The sequence below is a fragment of the Manihot esculenta genome, chromosome 8, assembly GCF_001659605.2.
Source record: "Manihot esculenta cultivar AM560-2 chromosome 8, M.esculenta_v8, whole genome shotgun sequence".
In the NCBI taxonomy this organism is placed as follows: domain Eukaryota; kingdom Viridiplantae; phylum Streptophyta; class Magnoliopsida; order Malpighiales; family Euphorbiaceae; genus Manihot; species Manihot esculenta.
Window position 1 is genome coordinate 8,216,084 of NC_035168.2, and position 12,568 is coordinate 8,228,651.

The 12,568-nt window shown below is 44.1% G+C and overlaps 1 long non-coding RNA gene across 1 annotated transcript; it reads right to left on the bottom strand.

Moving 5' to 3' along the window:
- Positions 1 to 11,510: 11,510 nt before the first annotated feature.
- On the bottom strand, positions 11,511 to 12,568 carry LOC110621732. The gene is made up of 3 exons (XR_002489014.2): positions 11,982 to 12,568; positions 11,738 to 11,825; positions 11,511 to 11,585 (listed from the first exon to the last, which is right to left on the bottom strand). It is a non-coding gene; the product is annotated as an uncharacterized LOC110621732 (long non-coding RNA).

Consider the following 12,568-nt stretch of genomic DNA (forward strand, 5'->3'; position numbering starts at 1 on the left):
CCCGATAGTTCAAGGGAGCTGAAGATGATAGAGTTTGAACAGTTGAGGCAGACAGATGAAATGAGTGTAGAGGAGTACACCGACAGATTCTTGGAGCTGTTGCCTTTTGCTGGGCAGAGTCTGGATACAGATTCAAAGAGGTCAAGGAGGTTTGTCATGAAACTTCATTCCAGGTATTCCTCCTTGATCCAGTCAGTGGACAGGGAGAGCTTCCATGCCATAGTAGATATGGCCAGGAAAATGGAGGCCAGTGCCATCGTTCAGGGGACAGTTAAGCAGTCAGTGGCACAGTCTTCCGGTTCAAAAAACTCTGGGTGGGGGAAGATTAGATCCCTCTACCCTGAGTGCAGCAGCTTCAGGCAGTAAGAGATGGCGTAAGCCCAAGGGTAAGAAGAACAAGTTCTGGAACAAGGTTAAGTCCAGTCTGGGATTTGAGAGTGGCTCAAGCTCTGGTGCGGATAATGTAGTTTGTGCGAAGTGTGGTAAGCCACACAGGGGAGTATGTCGGTTTGGGACGAACGCCTGTTTCAGATGTGGTCAGGAGGGGCATATGGCTCGAGATTGTCCAAGAGCAGTCCCGATGGCTCAGTCCCAGCAGACAGCTTCAGGCAGTGTAGCGCAGCCAGCAGCTCCAGCCATGACTCAGGCCAGTGGCAGAGGCAGAGGGAGAGGAGCAGCCTCTTCTTCAGCGGGTTTCAGAGGTGAAGGTCCATCAGCTCCAGCACGGATCTTCACAATGACACAGCAGGAGGCAGATGCATCTAACACCGTGGTGGCAGGTAATGTAATCATTGGTTGTTCAGATGTGTATGCCTTGATGGACCCTGGTGCATCTCATTCTTTTATTGCTCCGAGAGCCGTGGGGAGGTTAGGTCTGATGACTTCTGGGTTAGAGTGTCCTCTCTGGGTCAGTGGACCCAAGTGTGATCCATCAGTGGCAGAGTCAGTCTGCCAGTGTAGTCCTGTGTTTGTTGAGGGAAGATGCTTGTCCGCCGACCTAGTGGTTCTAGATTTGACAGATTTTGACGTCATTCTAGGGATGGACTGGTTATCTACCTATGGTGCTACCTTGGACTGCAGGGACAAGGTAGTCAGGTTCAGAGGTCAGGATGGGTCTGAGGTTGTCTTCAGAGGAGACAAGAGGGGTACACCTAGAGGTCTGATATCAGCCCTTCAGGCTCGTAGGTTGCTTAGGAAGGGATGTCAGGGGTATTTGGCTCATGTAAGAGAGCTTAGCAGTCAGGTCAGAGAGCCCGCCTCAGTGCCAGTGGTTGGAGAGTTCTTAGATGTGTTCCCAGACGAGCTGCCAGGTTTACCACCTGCTAGGGAGATAGAGTTCGAGATAGAGCTGATGCCTGGAACCCGACCGATCTCTATCCCTCCCTACAGGATGGCGCCAGCAGAATTGAAAGAGTTGAAGGAGCAGTTGCAGGAGTTGGTAGACAAGGGCTTCATCCGACCGAGTACCTCACCCTGGGGTGCTCCAGTTTTGTTTGTCAGAAAAAAGGATGGATCTCTTAGACTTTGTATCGACTACAGACAGTTGAACAAAGTCACTACCAAGAACAAGTACCCTTTGCCAAGGATCGAAGATCTATTCGACCAGCTAGCAGGAGCGGGTTGTTTCTCCAAAATAGATCTGAGGTCCGGGTATCATCAGCTGAGGATCAGGGAAGAGGATGTGCCAAAGACAGCTTTCAGGACCAGATATGGGCATTTTGAGTTCCTTGTGATGCCGTTCGGGTTAACCAACGCCCCTGCAGCATTCATGGATCTCATGAATAGAGTGTTTAGTCAGTACCTGGATCACTTCGTTATTGTCTTCATAGATGATATCCTAGTGTATTCCAGGAATGCAGAGGAGCATGCCCATCATCTGAGGATGGTTCTACAGACCTTGAGGGAGCATGGCTTGTATGCCAAGTTCTCCAAGTATGAGTTCTGGCTGAGGAGCATTTCCTTCTTGGGGCATGTGGTGTCAGAAAATGGTATAGAGGTAGACCCCAAGAAGGTAGAAGCTGTGGCTAACTGGCCTAGACCCACTTCAGTGACGGAGATCAGGAGTTTCTTGGGTTTGGCAGGTTACTACAGGAGGTTCGTTCAGGACTTCTCAAAAATAGCAGCTCCTCTGACCAGGCTAACCAGGAAGAATCAGAAATTTCTGTGGACCGACCAGTGCGAAGAGAGTTTTGAAGAGCTTAAGAAGAGGTTGACTTCAGCGCCAGTTTTAGCTCTGCCGTCTAATGGTGAGGACTTTACAGTCTTTTGTGATGCGTCCCGTGTGGGACTAGGTTGTGTACTGATGCAAAATGAGAGGGTGATTGCTTATGCTTCGAGGCAGCTAAAGAAGCATGAGTTCAATTACCCCACACATGACCTGGAGATGGCAGCAGTTGTAACAGCCCGGACGTGATCCCCGGCACTGTTACCGCTCACGGCCCAGGGCTATCCCTCGCCTGGCCCTCTCGCCACCTCGGGCTTTCCACTGGCGTCGTGAGCAGCTCTTAACATCCCTTCACCCTCACGGGTTCCAGGCAGGGCCGTGAGCGGTAACAGTGCCGGGGATCACGTCCGGGCTGTTACAGCAGTAATCTTTGCACTCAAGATGTGGAGGCACTACCTCTATGGGGTAAAATGTGAGATCTTTACAGATCATAAAAGCCTACAGTACATCCTGAGTCAAAGAGATTTGAACTTGAGACAGAGGAGATGGGTAGAGCTGCTGAGTGACTATGATTTCAAGATTCAGTATCATCCGGGTAAGGCGAATGTCGTGGCAGACGCCTTAAGCCGGAAGTCACTAGGCAGTCTCTCCCACATCACGGCAGAGAGGAGACCAGTGGTGAAGGAGTTTTACAAGCTCATTGATGAAGGTCTACAGTTGGAGTTGTCTGGTACAGGCGCCTTGGTTGCTCAGATGAAAGTGACACCCGTGTTTCTGGAGCAGGTGGCTCAGAAACAACATGAGGACCCAGAATTAGTGAAGATTGCCAGGACTGTTCAGTCAGGCAAAGACAGTGAGTTCAGATTCGACCATAAGGGGATCCTCCGCTATGGGAGTCGATTGTGTGTACCAAATGACATAGGGCTAAAAGGAGACATTATGAGAGAGGCTCATAATGCAAGATACAACATTCACCCCGGAGCCACCAAAATGTATCAAGATCTGAAGAAAGTTTATTGGTGGCCAGCTATGAAGAGAGAAGTGGCACAGTTTGTGTCAGCCTGCGAAGTTTGTCAGAGGGTGAAGCTGGAACATCAGAAGCCGGCTGGAATGCTTAACCCGCTACCTATTCCAGAGTGGAAATGGGAGAATATAGCTATGGACTTCGTAGTGGGGTTACCGGCGACGTCCAACAGATTGGACTCCATATGGGTGATTGTGGACAGACTCACCAAATCTGCTCACTTCATCCCTGTCAGGAGTGGCTATTCTGTGGACAAGTTGGCGCAGGTGTACATTGATGAGATAGTCAGACTGCATGGGGTTCCTGTTTCTATAGTGTCAGATAGAGGACCCCAGTTCACCTCCAGGTTTTGGCGGAGTCTGCAGGATGCCATGGGTACCAGGTTGGATTTCAGTACTGCCTTCCATCCACAGACTGACAGACAGTCAGAAAGGACCATCCAGACTATCGAGGATATGCTTAGAATGTGTGTGCTGGACTTTGGCGGTTCTTGGAGGCAGCATCTACCTTTGGTGGAGTTTGCTTACAACAACAGCCATCATGCTAGCATCGGGATGGCTCCATATGAAGCGTTATATGGGAGGAAGTGCAGGTCACCTGTTTGCTGGGAAGAAATTGGAGAAAAGGCCTTGGCAGGGCCTGAGCTAGTAGAGATCACCAGCAGGGTGGTACCCTTAATCAGAGAAAGAATCAAGACTGCTGCAAGCAGACAGAAGAGTTATGCAGACATCCGCAGAAGACTAGTAGAGTTTCAGGAGGGGGATCTGGTATTGCTCAAGGTGTCTCCAATGAAAGGAGTGGTTCGGTTCGGGAAGAAGGGTAAGCTGGCTCCGCGGTACATCAGACCCTTTGAAGTCCTGCAAAGGATTGGGAATGTATCGTACAAGTTGGATTTACCTGCTTCAATGAAGAGAATCCATCCGGTTTTCCATGTTTCTATGTTGAGAAAATTCGTGTCAGATCCGGGCAAGGTTCTTAGTGAGCCTGATGTGGAGATCCAAGAGGATCTCACCTATGTTGAGCAGCCGGTACGGATCCTAGACACCCAGATCAGAAAGCTAAGAAACAAGGTAATCCCGATGGTGAAAGTCCTGTGGAACCACCACAATATGGAAGAATGCACTTGGGAGACACGGGAGTCCATGCTCCGGCAATATCCTCATCTCTTTTAAGGTTAGTCTCTATGTGTTTTATGTTGTATGCCTTACATGTGCTAGTTGAGGAACATTTGGGGACGAATGTTCTTAAGAGGGGGAGAATGTAATACCCGGCTAGACTCCGGTATCGGAATTCCTACCGTCCGGTGGAATCTCGGATGTCGGAAGCCTCTAGTAGGGTAAAACCATGTTTTTATGAAATATTTTAATGTGTTTTATGTTTTAAGCATGAAAGAAAATGAGTTTTTGCATGAAAATAGCATTGGAGGAAAACTCAGGTTCGGCCGCCGAACCTCAAGTTCGGCCGCCGAACATGCATGCGTTGCGGGTGTGCTTTAGGCCCCCGAAAGCATAAGTGAGGGAAGTCCAGGTTCGGCCGCCGAACCTCAAGTTCGGCCGCCGAACATGGCATGCATGCGGAGGCACATTCGGCCCCCGAACGTGGTCTGGCCAGCCACTATAAAAGGGTCCCTTAGCCGAAAACGGGCGAGCTTTTCCCCATTTTCGGCTAAGGTGAGCTCTCTGCCGTCCCTCACCCATTTTTTGATGTTCTTCCTCTAAATCTTTCAAGATTTTCACTTGTTTTAACTTGGTTTTGAAGATTTAAGCTTTTGAGCAAAGTTTTGGAGCTTGGAGGTTCAAGAACCAAATCTCTCCCAACTCCGAGTTTTTGGGTCGTCTCTCTCGATCTTCAAGAGGTAAGAGCCGATCTTAAGCTCGTTTTATGTTTTGAATAAGTTTTATGCAAGATCTATGGGTTAGAATGCATGTTTAGGTTATGGTTGTGTTTATGGGTATAATGTGTGTTCTTGAACAATGTGGATGCTTGATGTGTTGTAGATGGGGTTTATGATGGTTTGAGACCCCTAGGAACATGTATGCTTGCGTTTGTGTGTTGTAGAATAGGTTTGATGCATGTTTGATAAGTTTGGAGGCGAAATGTGCATTGGGAGCCAAGTTTCTGCCCTTTGGCAGAAACCAGGTTCGGCAGCCGAAAGAACTTTCGGCCGCCGAACATGGCTGGGGAGGCAGCCTTTCGGCTGCCGAAGCTTGCCCTCGAAAGGAGACTTTCGTCTCTGTCTGGCAGTTTCGGCCGCCGAAGGTGCCGCCGAACATGCATGAGTTTCGTCTCTGTCTGGGAGTTTCGACCGCCGAAGGTGCCGCCGAACCTGCCTGACTTTCGGCTCTGGAGGGACTTTCGGCCGCCGAACCTGCCGCCGAAAGTGCCCTGTCCAGGCCTTCTTTGTATGTTTTTGTATGGTTGTTTCATGATGTTTTAGGGGGTTTTTGGGGAGTAGTTTATAGTTATGTTCAGGTATGTTTGGTCCCTCATTTGAGTCCACCTGTGTAGGTTCGGACCCGAGGAACCGAGGACCCCAGCAGTGAGTTCAGCTGCTTCGGTGTTGTCAGAGTCAGCCAGAGGTGAGTGGAACTAAACTTAATCTTTTAAATTAAATGTTTTATCATGTTTCATGCATCATGATTATGCAATAGGATGATTGCATTAGTTTCACGAATATGCCGCATTGCATCGATTGTTGTTGATGTGGGTGAATGTTGGATGACCCAATTAGTCCATGACAGGAAGACCAGGACCCCATTCTACGGCCTGACACTATGTAAGGAAAGACCAGGACCCCATTCTACGGCCTGGCACGGTTATGGGACTCGAAGACCAGGAGCCTAGAGGAGGCCCTGGGGCAAATGGTAAGTAATGTATGTTATGACAGGAAGACCAGGACCCCATGCTACGGCCTGGCACAATGTTAGCTTGGACTAATTGGTGACAAGTTCACCCAACCCTTATGTGAATTGTCTGTGTTATGATGCATTTCATTGGAGCATAGTGTTATTATGTTTTATAGTTCTGCTCACTGGGCTTTTAGCTCACCCCTCTCCCTTTACCCCCAGGCTTGCAGGTACAAGATAGAGCAGGTGTCCGGTTAGAGTAAAGAATTCATGTTTATGTAATAGCTAGTAATGGACATGATCATATTGTAATGTAAAGTCTTAATCAGTATAGTTATGTAATGAGATGATGTATATGGATGTTAGTGGTGTGCTTGACCATAGATTGTTGCATCCCTTTTAATACATGATCTTAGAGATTTTTATGATGTTTATGTAACCAACTCAGCATATGTTATGTCACCCATTGGGGACACTGATGAGATCCCATAGAGGGATCAATGTTATATTAATGTTTATGCACAGGTTGAGTTTGGTTGGTGTTCATGGAAAGAAAAGTTTTAATTTTTATGTATGTTGTTGATCATGTATGGGATTAAGCAGGTTTTCAGGATGCATGTCAGGCTTGCTACGGGTCCCGGCGGCCTTAAGTCGACCCGGATCCTAGCGCCGGTAGCGGTCCGATTTTCGGGTCGTTACAAACTAGATCTTTCTTATTATTTATTTCTCTTTATTTTTATTATTTGGCTTATTTTTATTGCTTTCAGTTTTAGATTAATTAAATCAATATCAAAACCCCCCATTTTACTTACAGTTTAGTTGGTTTCAGTTTTATCTCGTTTTAGTTTATTTTGCTTTCCGTTTATTTCTCTTTTAGTTTTATCTCATTTCAGTTTTATCTCATTTCAATTTATCTCGTTTTCAGTTTTATCTCGTTTCAGTTTTATCTCATTTCAGTTTATCTCGTTTTCAGTTTTTTTCTTTTGTAGTTTATTTTTATTTCAGTTTATTTTATTGGTCTTGATAAGGAAAATAGGTAAGTCTTCAATTCCCTGTGGATTCGATCCTTTCACCACTATCTGCAGTTGTAAATTATTGATAACTAGAAAGGTTATTTTTGACCGGCTTCGATAACCGCGCGTCAAAAATTGGCGCCGTTGCCGGGGAATTGATCTAACTTGTTTATTTTTCTTTCGTGGCCAAATCTGCACTCAAGGACATTCTTCCTTAAGATTCCAAAAAAAAAAAATTTTGAGCGCAAAAAGCCCCCATCGCAGATCTTAATCATGGATGAGGTAAGTACATCTGATCTTGATTCTCGAATTTCAAAACTAACCTCTCTTGTGGATAGCTATGTCATAGGTCGAGCTCAACGCTTTCAGCCACCAAGACCATGTGGGATCTATTCATATGTAGGTCACCCAACTGATCAATGTCCTGCACATTATGAGTATGACCAACAAGTACATACATATGGAAGATTCTATGAACAACCAAGACATGATCCCTACCATGACACATACAATCCATATTGGGGAGACCAACCAAACTATGGCTATGCTGAGGCTAACAACTACTAGGATTATCAAGGATATCAAGTCTAACCAGAACCCCCAAATCCTTACCAGCACCTTGAAAAGGTGATGGAAACAATGGTAAGTTCCATGCAAAGCGTGCGACAGGACATAAGACAGCTGACTGCGTCAATGAATGCAGACATGTTAAGAAGAGAGCAAGAGTTTCGAGATATGGAGGATGATGAGGAAAGTTGGCAAATTCAAGAATAAGCTGCTGAAGAGACACAACCAGAAAACTGTGTGTCTAAACAAACTGATCAAACAGAGCCTGTTGATAATTTAGATATCATTGATTGCTTGAACAAAGATGTTTTTTATGTAAAAGATGATATGCTAAACAATGATCCTTGCAGGGAAGAAAGCCAGAAAGAGCCAGAATTGAAAGAAACTGACTATTGCATCCAACAGGTAGACTGCAGCCAAACGCAGACAGAAGACATTCGGCCGCCGAACTCCACCATCCTTCGGCCGCCGAACCCCACTGCCCTTCAGACACCAGATTCTGTTACACCACTTTTGCAACACATTGCGCAAAAAGAAGACGTCCTTCAGCCGCCGAACATCTTTCGGCCGCCAAACCCAAGCGATTTTCAGACGCCGAATCCATCGCCGCAGTTCACTCCGCAAACTGAAGACCTTCGGCCGCCGAACTCAGACACTTTTCGGCCGCCGAAACTTGTTCTACAGATTCCAACACAGATCAGTCTTCCACCTCAGTTAGGTCCTATGCAGAAGGAGGAAACTGAAACTCCTTTCATCCTTCCAATGCAAACAGTCCATGCCCAGGAGGAACAAATGGTAGTCCAATGGCCCAAACCAAAGGAGCATGCAGATCAATGCCTGCCCAAACCTCCAGATAAGGTAGAATTTGTTTTGCCTGAACTTAATGCCAAATTGCAGCCACCCATGGAGAAATATCAATTGAAGTTGGAAGTGCTCAAAAATGCAAACATAAGGGCTAGAGGCACACCTCATCTGAAAGAGGAGAAGCTAATCATGTTACTTCATGAGTACATGGAAAAAATAGGATGGGCTATGACAAAATCGAAAGGAGTGCTACACTTTTTGCTCAATGCAATTGGGACTCTCTTCCCTTCTCCAATTACTTGAGCCTTGATCAAGTGGATCGCACTATGCACACCACACCCAGGGGAGTACTTAGTTTCTTTTGCATTTTAATATTTCCTATACATTGAGGACAATGCATGATTTAGGTGTGGGGGTGCATATTTCTGAATTTTTACTTTTTGAGTTTATTTTTGCTTTGATTTTTAGTTTGCTTGCATTAGTTGAAATTTTTTCATTTTTGCTTTCAATAACACACACAAATAGCCACAGTTTTTTTATTTACTTTGTTTCTGTTTTTTTTTTAGATGCTTTACTCATCATATAGACTATGTTGGATGAGCTTTTCTTTCCATGGCCCCATTGATGTTATGACTCTTTAAACTTATGTTGAATCAATTGCAGTGAGTTATATTCATGTTTGAGAATTGCCTTTTAAATTGAATCTTTGAGCTTTACATGGTGAAAAATATATTGATGACCCTCAATTGAGAATAAATTAAAAAATTGTGTGAATGAACTTAATGTGACTTGATTTAGGAATTGGTGTTGATTTGCCCAAATTATTGAGAGAAAGAAAATTCAGCAAAGGCAAAGACCTCAAAAGCACAAATCTAAGATTGTTCCAATGGTCAAAAGACTATGAACAGAGCTAGTAGCCACTTGGAAAGGTGACCAACTGAGTAACTGGGGGTGGGTATCACAAATATGTACCTTCACGTAAAAAGGTTGGTGACTTTTTCAAGCAAGATCTAAAGTGCAAAAGTCTGAATAAAGTACTTCAAGGTAAGGGCAAGTAACTCTGCAAGCTAGAAAAAGTCTTATCTGAACAAAATGTGCATGTATGGTCTCTCTTGAGGAAAACAAATCATAGCCATGGTAAGTAAAGGAAAATAAGGAAAGAAGGTGAGTAATCTTCATGCATATATTCTTCACTGCAATGATTCAAAATAGGTGTCTAGAGTAAGAGCTTAAGTGGAAATAAAGATCAAGTAGCAAAGAAAGCTTATTTGACTATGTTTATTTGCTTGAGGACAAGCAAAAGGCTAGGTGTGGGGGTATTTGATAGAGCATATTTTAGTCCATTTTATCATTATGTTCTTGATGTTTATTTACATCTTTTCTGCTTAATTTTGTGGTTTTAATTATGTTTTGCAGATATTAGTTGTAAAGAGACAATCTGGAGAAAATGCTCTTAAAACTGCCAAAAAGTGCCAAATATGGAAAGTGCCAAAAAAGGAAAGTTTCCAAATAAGGAAAGTTTCCAGAAAAGGAAAGTTTCCAAATGAGGAAAGTGCAGAAGCAAAAGCAAACAAGGAAAGCTCAGTCAGAAGATTATTTGAAATTCAAATCGCAGATCTTTCTTTCCTTGTTCAAAGATGTGCACACACTGCAACAGTCATATCTTCCTATTTAGGCAGCAAGATCTCAAAGAGATGCTCTTCCTCTTCTGCGTTCAACATTCAAATTTCAAAAGAGGCTCCACCTAAAAAGGAATGTATGGACAGCATATCTTCCCCTTTGAAGATCAAAATTCGTGCATCCTTCCTATTCAGAAACAATCTGCGCGCTTTCCTCTTCTGAGAGCCATTTGCGCGCCACCTTCCTTTTCTGCAACAACTTAGGCAACAAGTTGAGCATGGGCAGCACCTTGGGCAGCCTCTACACTAATTAGGAAGCAAGGTCAGCATCTAAACTTATTTAGGAAGCACAATCTATGCCTCCTTCCCTTTCGGAGACCAAACCGCGCGCACCAACTTCCTTACGCAAAGCATTCACGCGCAGCCTTCCTTCTGAAGCTGAAAAACGTGATTCTTTCCTTTTCAGACACAACTTGGGCAGAAAATACCTCTTGGGCAGTAAGTATGACCTAGGGCAACACTTTTCAACTATAAAAAGCCACATAAGGAGCCTCTACAGGTCCCTTAAGCTCCCCTTGGGAGACACCTACGAAATTCACATCTCTTCTTCTACCTTTCTTCTTTTCTTTTATTTTTGATTTTGTTTCAGCCATGAGAGGCTGAAATCTTTTATTCTAGTTGAAGATTAGGTGATACTTTGGTTGTTTTATGGATTGGGAGACTTGATCAAACATTGTTTAACTTTTGGTTGTTCAATATTTATGCAATTTCATGCTTGATTTTAATATTGCTTTGTTGTTTAGATCTACGTTGATTCTTGATTGCAAAGTAATAATATGTTAGTTTGGATGATTTAAGTCCGTAATTGCTTAGATTATTCTTACATGAGAACACTTGGGATAAAACCCAAGGAAATTGTATGAGCTAGCGTTATCTCCATACGTTTGGGTAGCTAGGATTGGATCTCTCTATTTCTTAATGCAATTGACAATTGTTTTGATGCCTAAGGCCCAAGGACGTTCCTTGGCAATTTGTTAATTAGTAATTAATTAGAGGACGTTCCCTAATTGGTTTAATAATAAGGAGAGATAATGGTGGTGAGAAGCGTCTTCCATCTCCATAACTAATCTATTGAATCAACCCAAAGGAAACTAAGTGTCAATGATCAATCCCAACAACTAAAGTGGATCCAATTCTTCAACTAGATCTTTCTTATTATTTATTTCTCTTTATTTTTATTATTTGCCTTATTTTTATTGCTTTCAGTTTTAGATTAATTAAATCAATCTCAAAACCCCCCATTTTACTTACAGTTTAGTTTAGGGGTGAGCATTCAGTCGGTTCGGTTCAAAATCGAACAGAACCGAAAAAACCGAAAACTGAATTGTAGAATTTTACACAAACCGAACCGAACCGAATAAGAGGAATAACCGAATCAAACCGAACTGATTTGGTTCGGTTCGGTTCAATCAGTTTGATCAGTTGAACCGATTTTTAAACTTTTCTGATGGACTGGAGAAAACATTCGGTCGGCTCTCCACCCAAGTCCTGTAAAAAATAAATAAGAAAGCTATTGATCATTGATCAGTGAATGAGCAATTTCTGATGAGAAAGACTGAGGACAGAGGAGGAAGACAGAAAGCTATTGATCATTAACAGTCTTAACACTTTTTTCAATAGTGTAAAAAAAATTTACTTACCATTTACAGTTGCTGATGAGGACAGAGGAGGCGAGGATTGAGAACTGAGAAAGACTGAGGACTGAGGAAGAGAGCGACGGCCGAAAAGCTGAAAAATATGAATATTAACATTTTAAGGCAATTGTAAGGCAAAAAAATAATAAATTACGCGGGTTTTTTTACGAAAAGCAAAGAAATACAAGAAGAAGAGCTGAATTTCTGGAAACTAAAAATTGATCGGAGCGAGAAGCTGTAAACAACTTACTGAATCAGAAAGATGGCCGACACATCCAAAATTTGGGAGAAGCAAAGCGATCTTCGCGTTGATGCGTACGAGAGTGTGATGTCCAAAAAATGTGAAATGGGATGATTCTCCGCCGTTGGATTGAGTGATGACTGATGAGTTACTGGAATTGCTTTGTGTGTCACTGCTCGGACAACCAAGTTGCTACGGCGCGGACAGCCGATGGACTGGAGAGCGACGGCCGAAGATTGCGTGGAGAGCGACGACCGACGATTGTGTGGAGACTGGAGAGAGAGACTAGAGAGCGACAGTGAGGTGAGGAGGAGTCGGCGACTCAGCGTTGCAAGTGAAGATCGATGACCCGAGTTAGCCACGATGGTTAATCGGTCGATGTCGGGAGGAGAGTGGAGGTCGGACGGTGGACAGTGTACCTGCTGGAAGCGGTGGAGCTCAATGCTCGGAGAAGAGGCACAGGCATGTCTGATGTGAGGGAGGCGGCGTGGAATGGAGATTAGTAGCGTCATAGCGTGAACTCTCGGCTTTTAGATTTAGGGCAAATATAAGGGTACACTTCAAAACTTCAAAACGACGTAGTATAGGTGATTTCG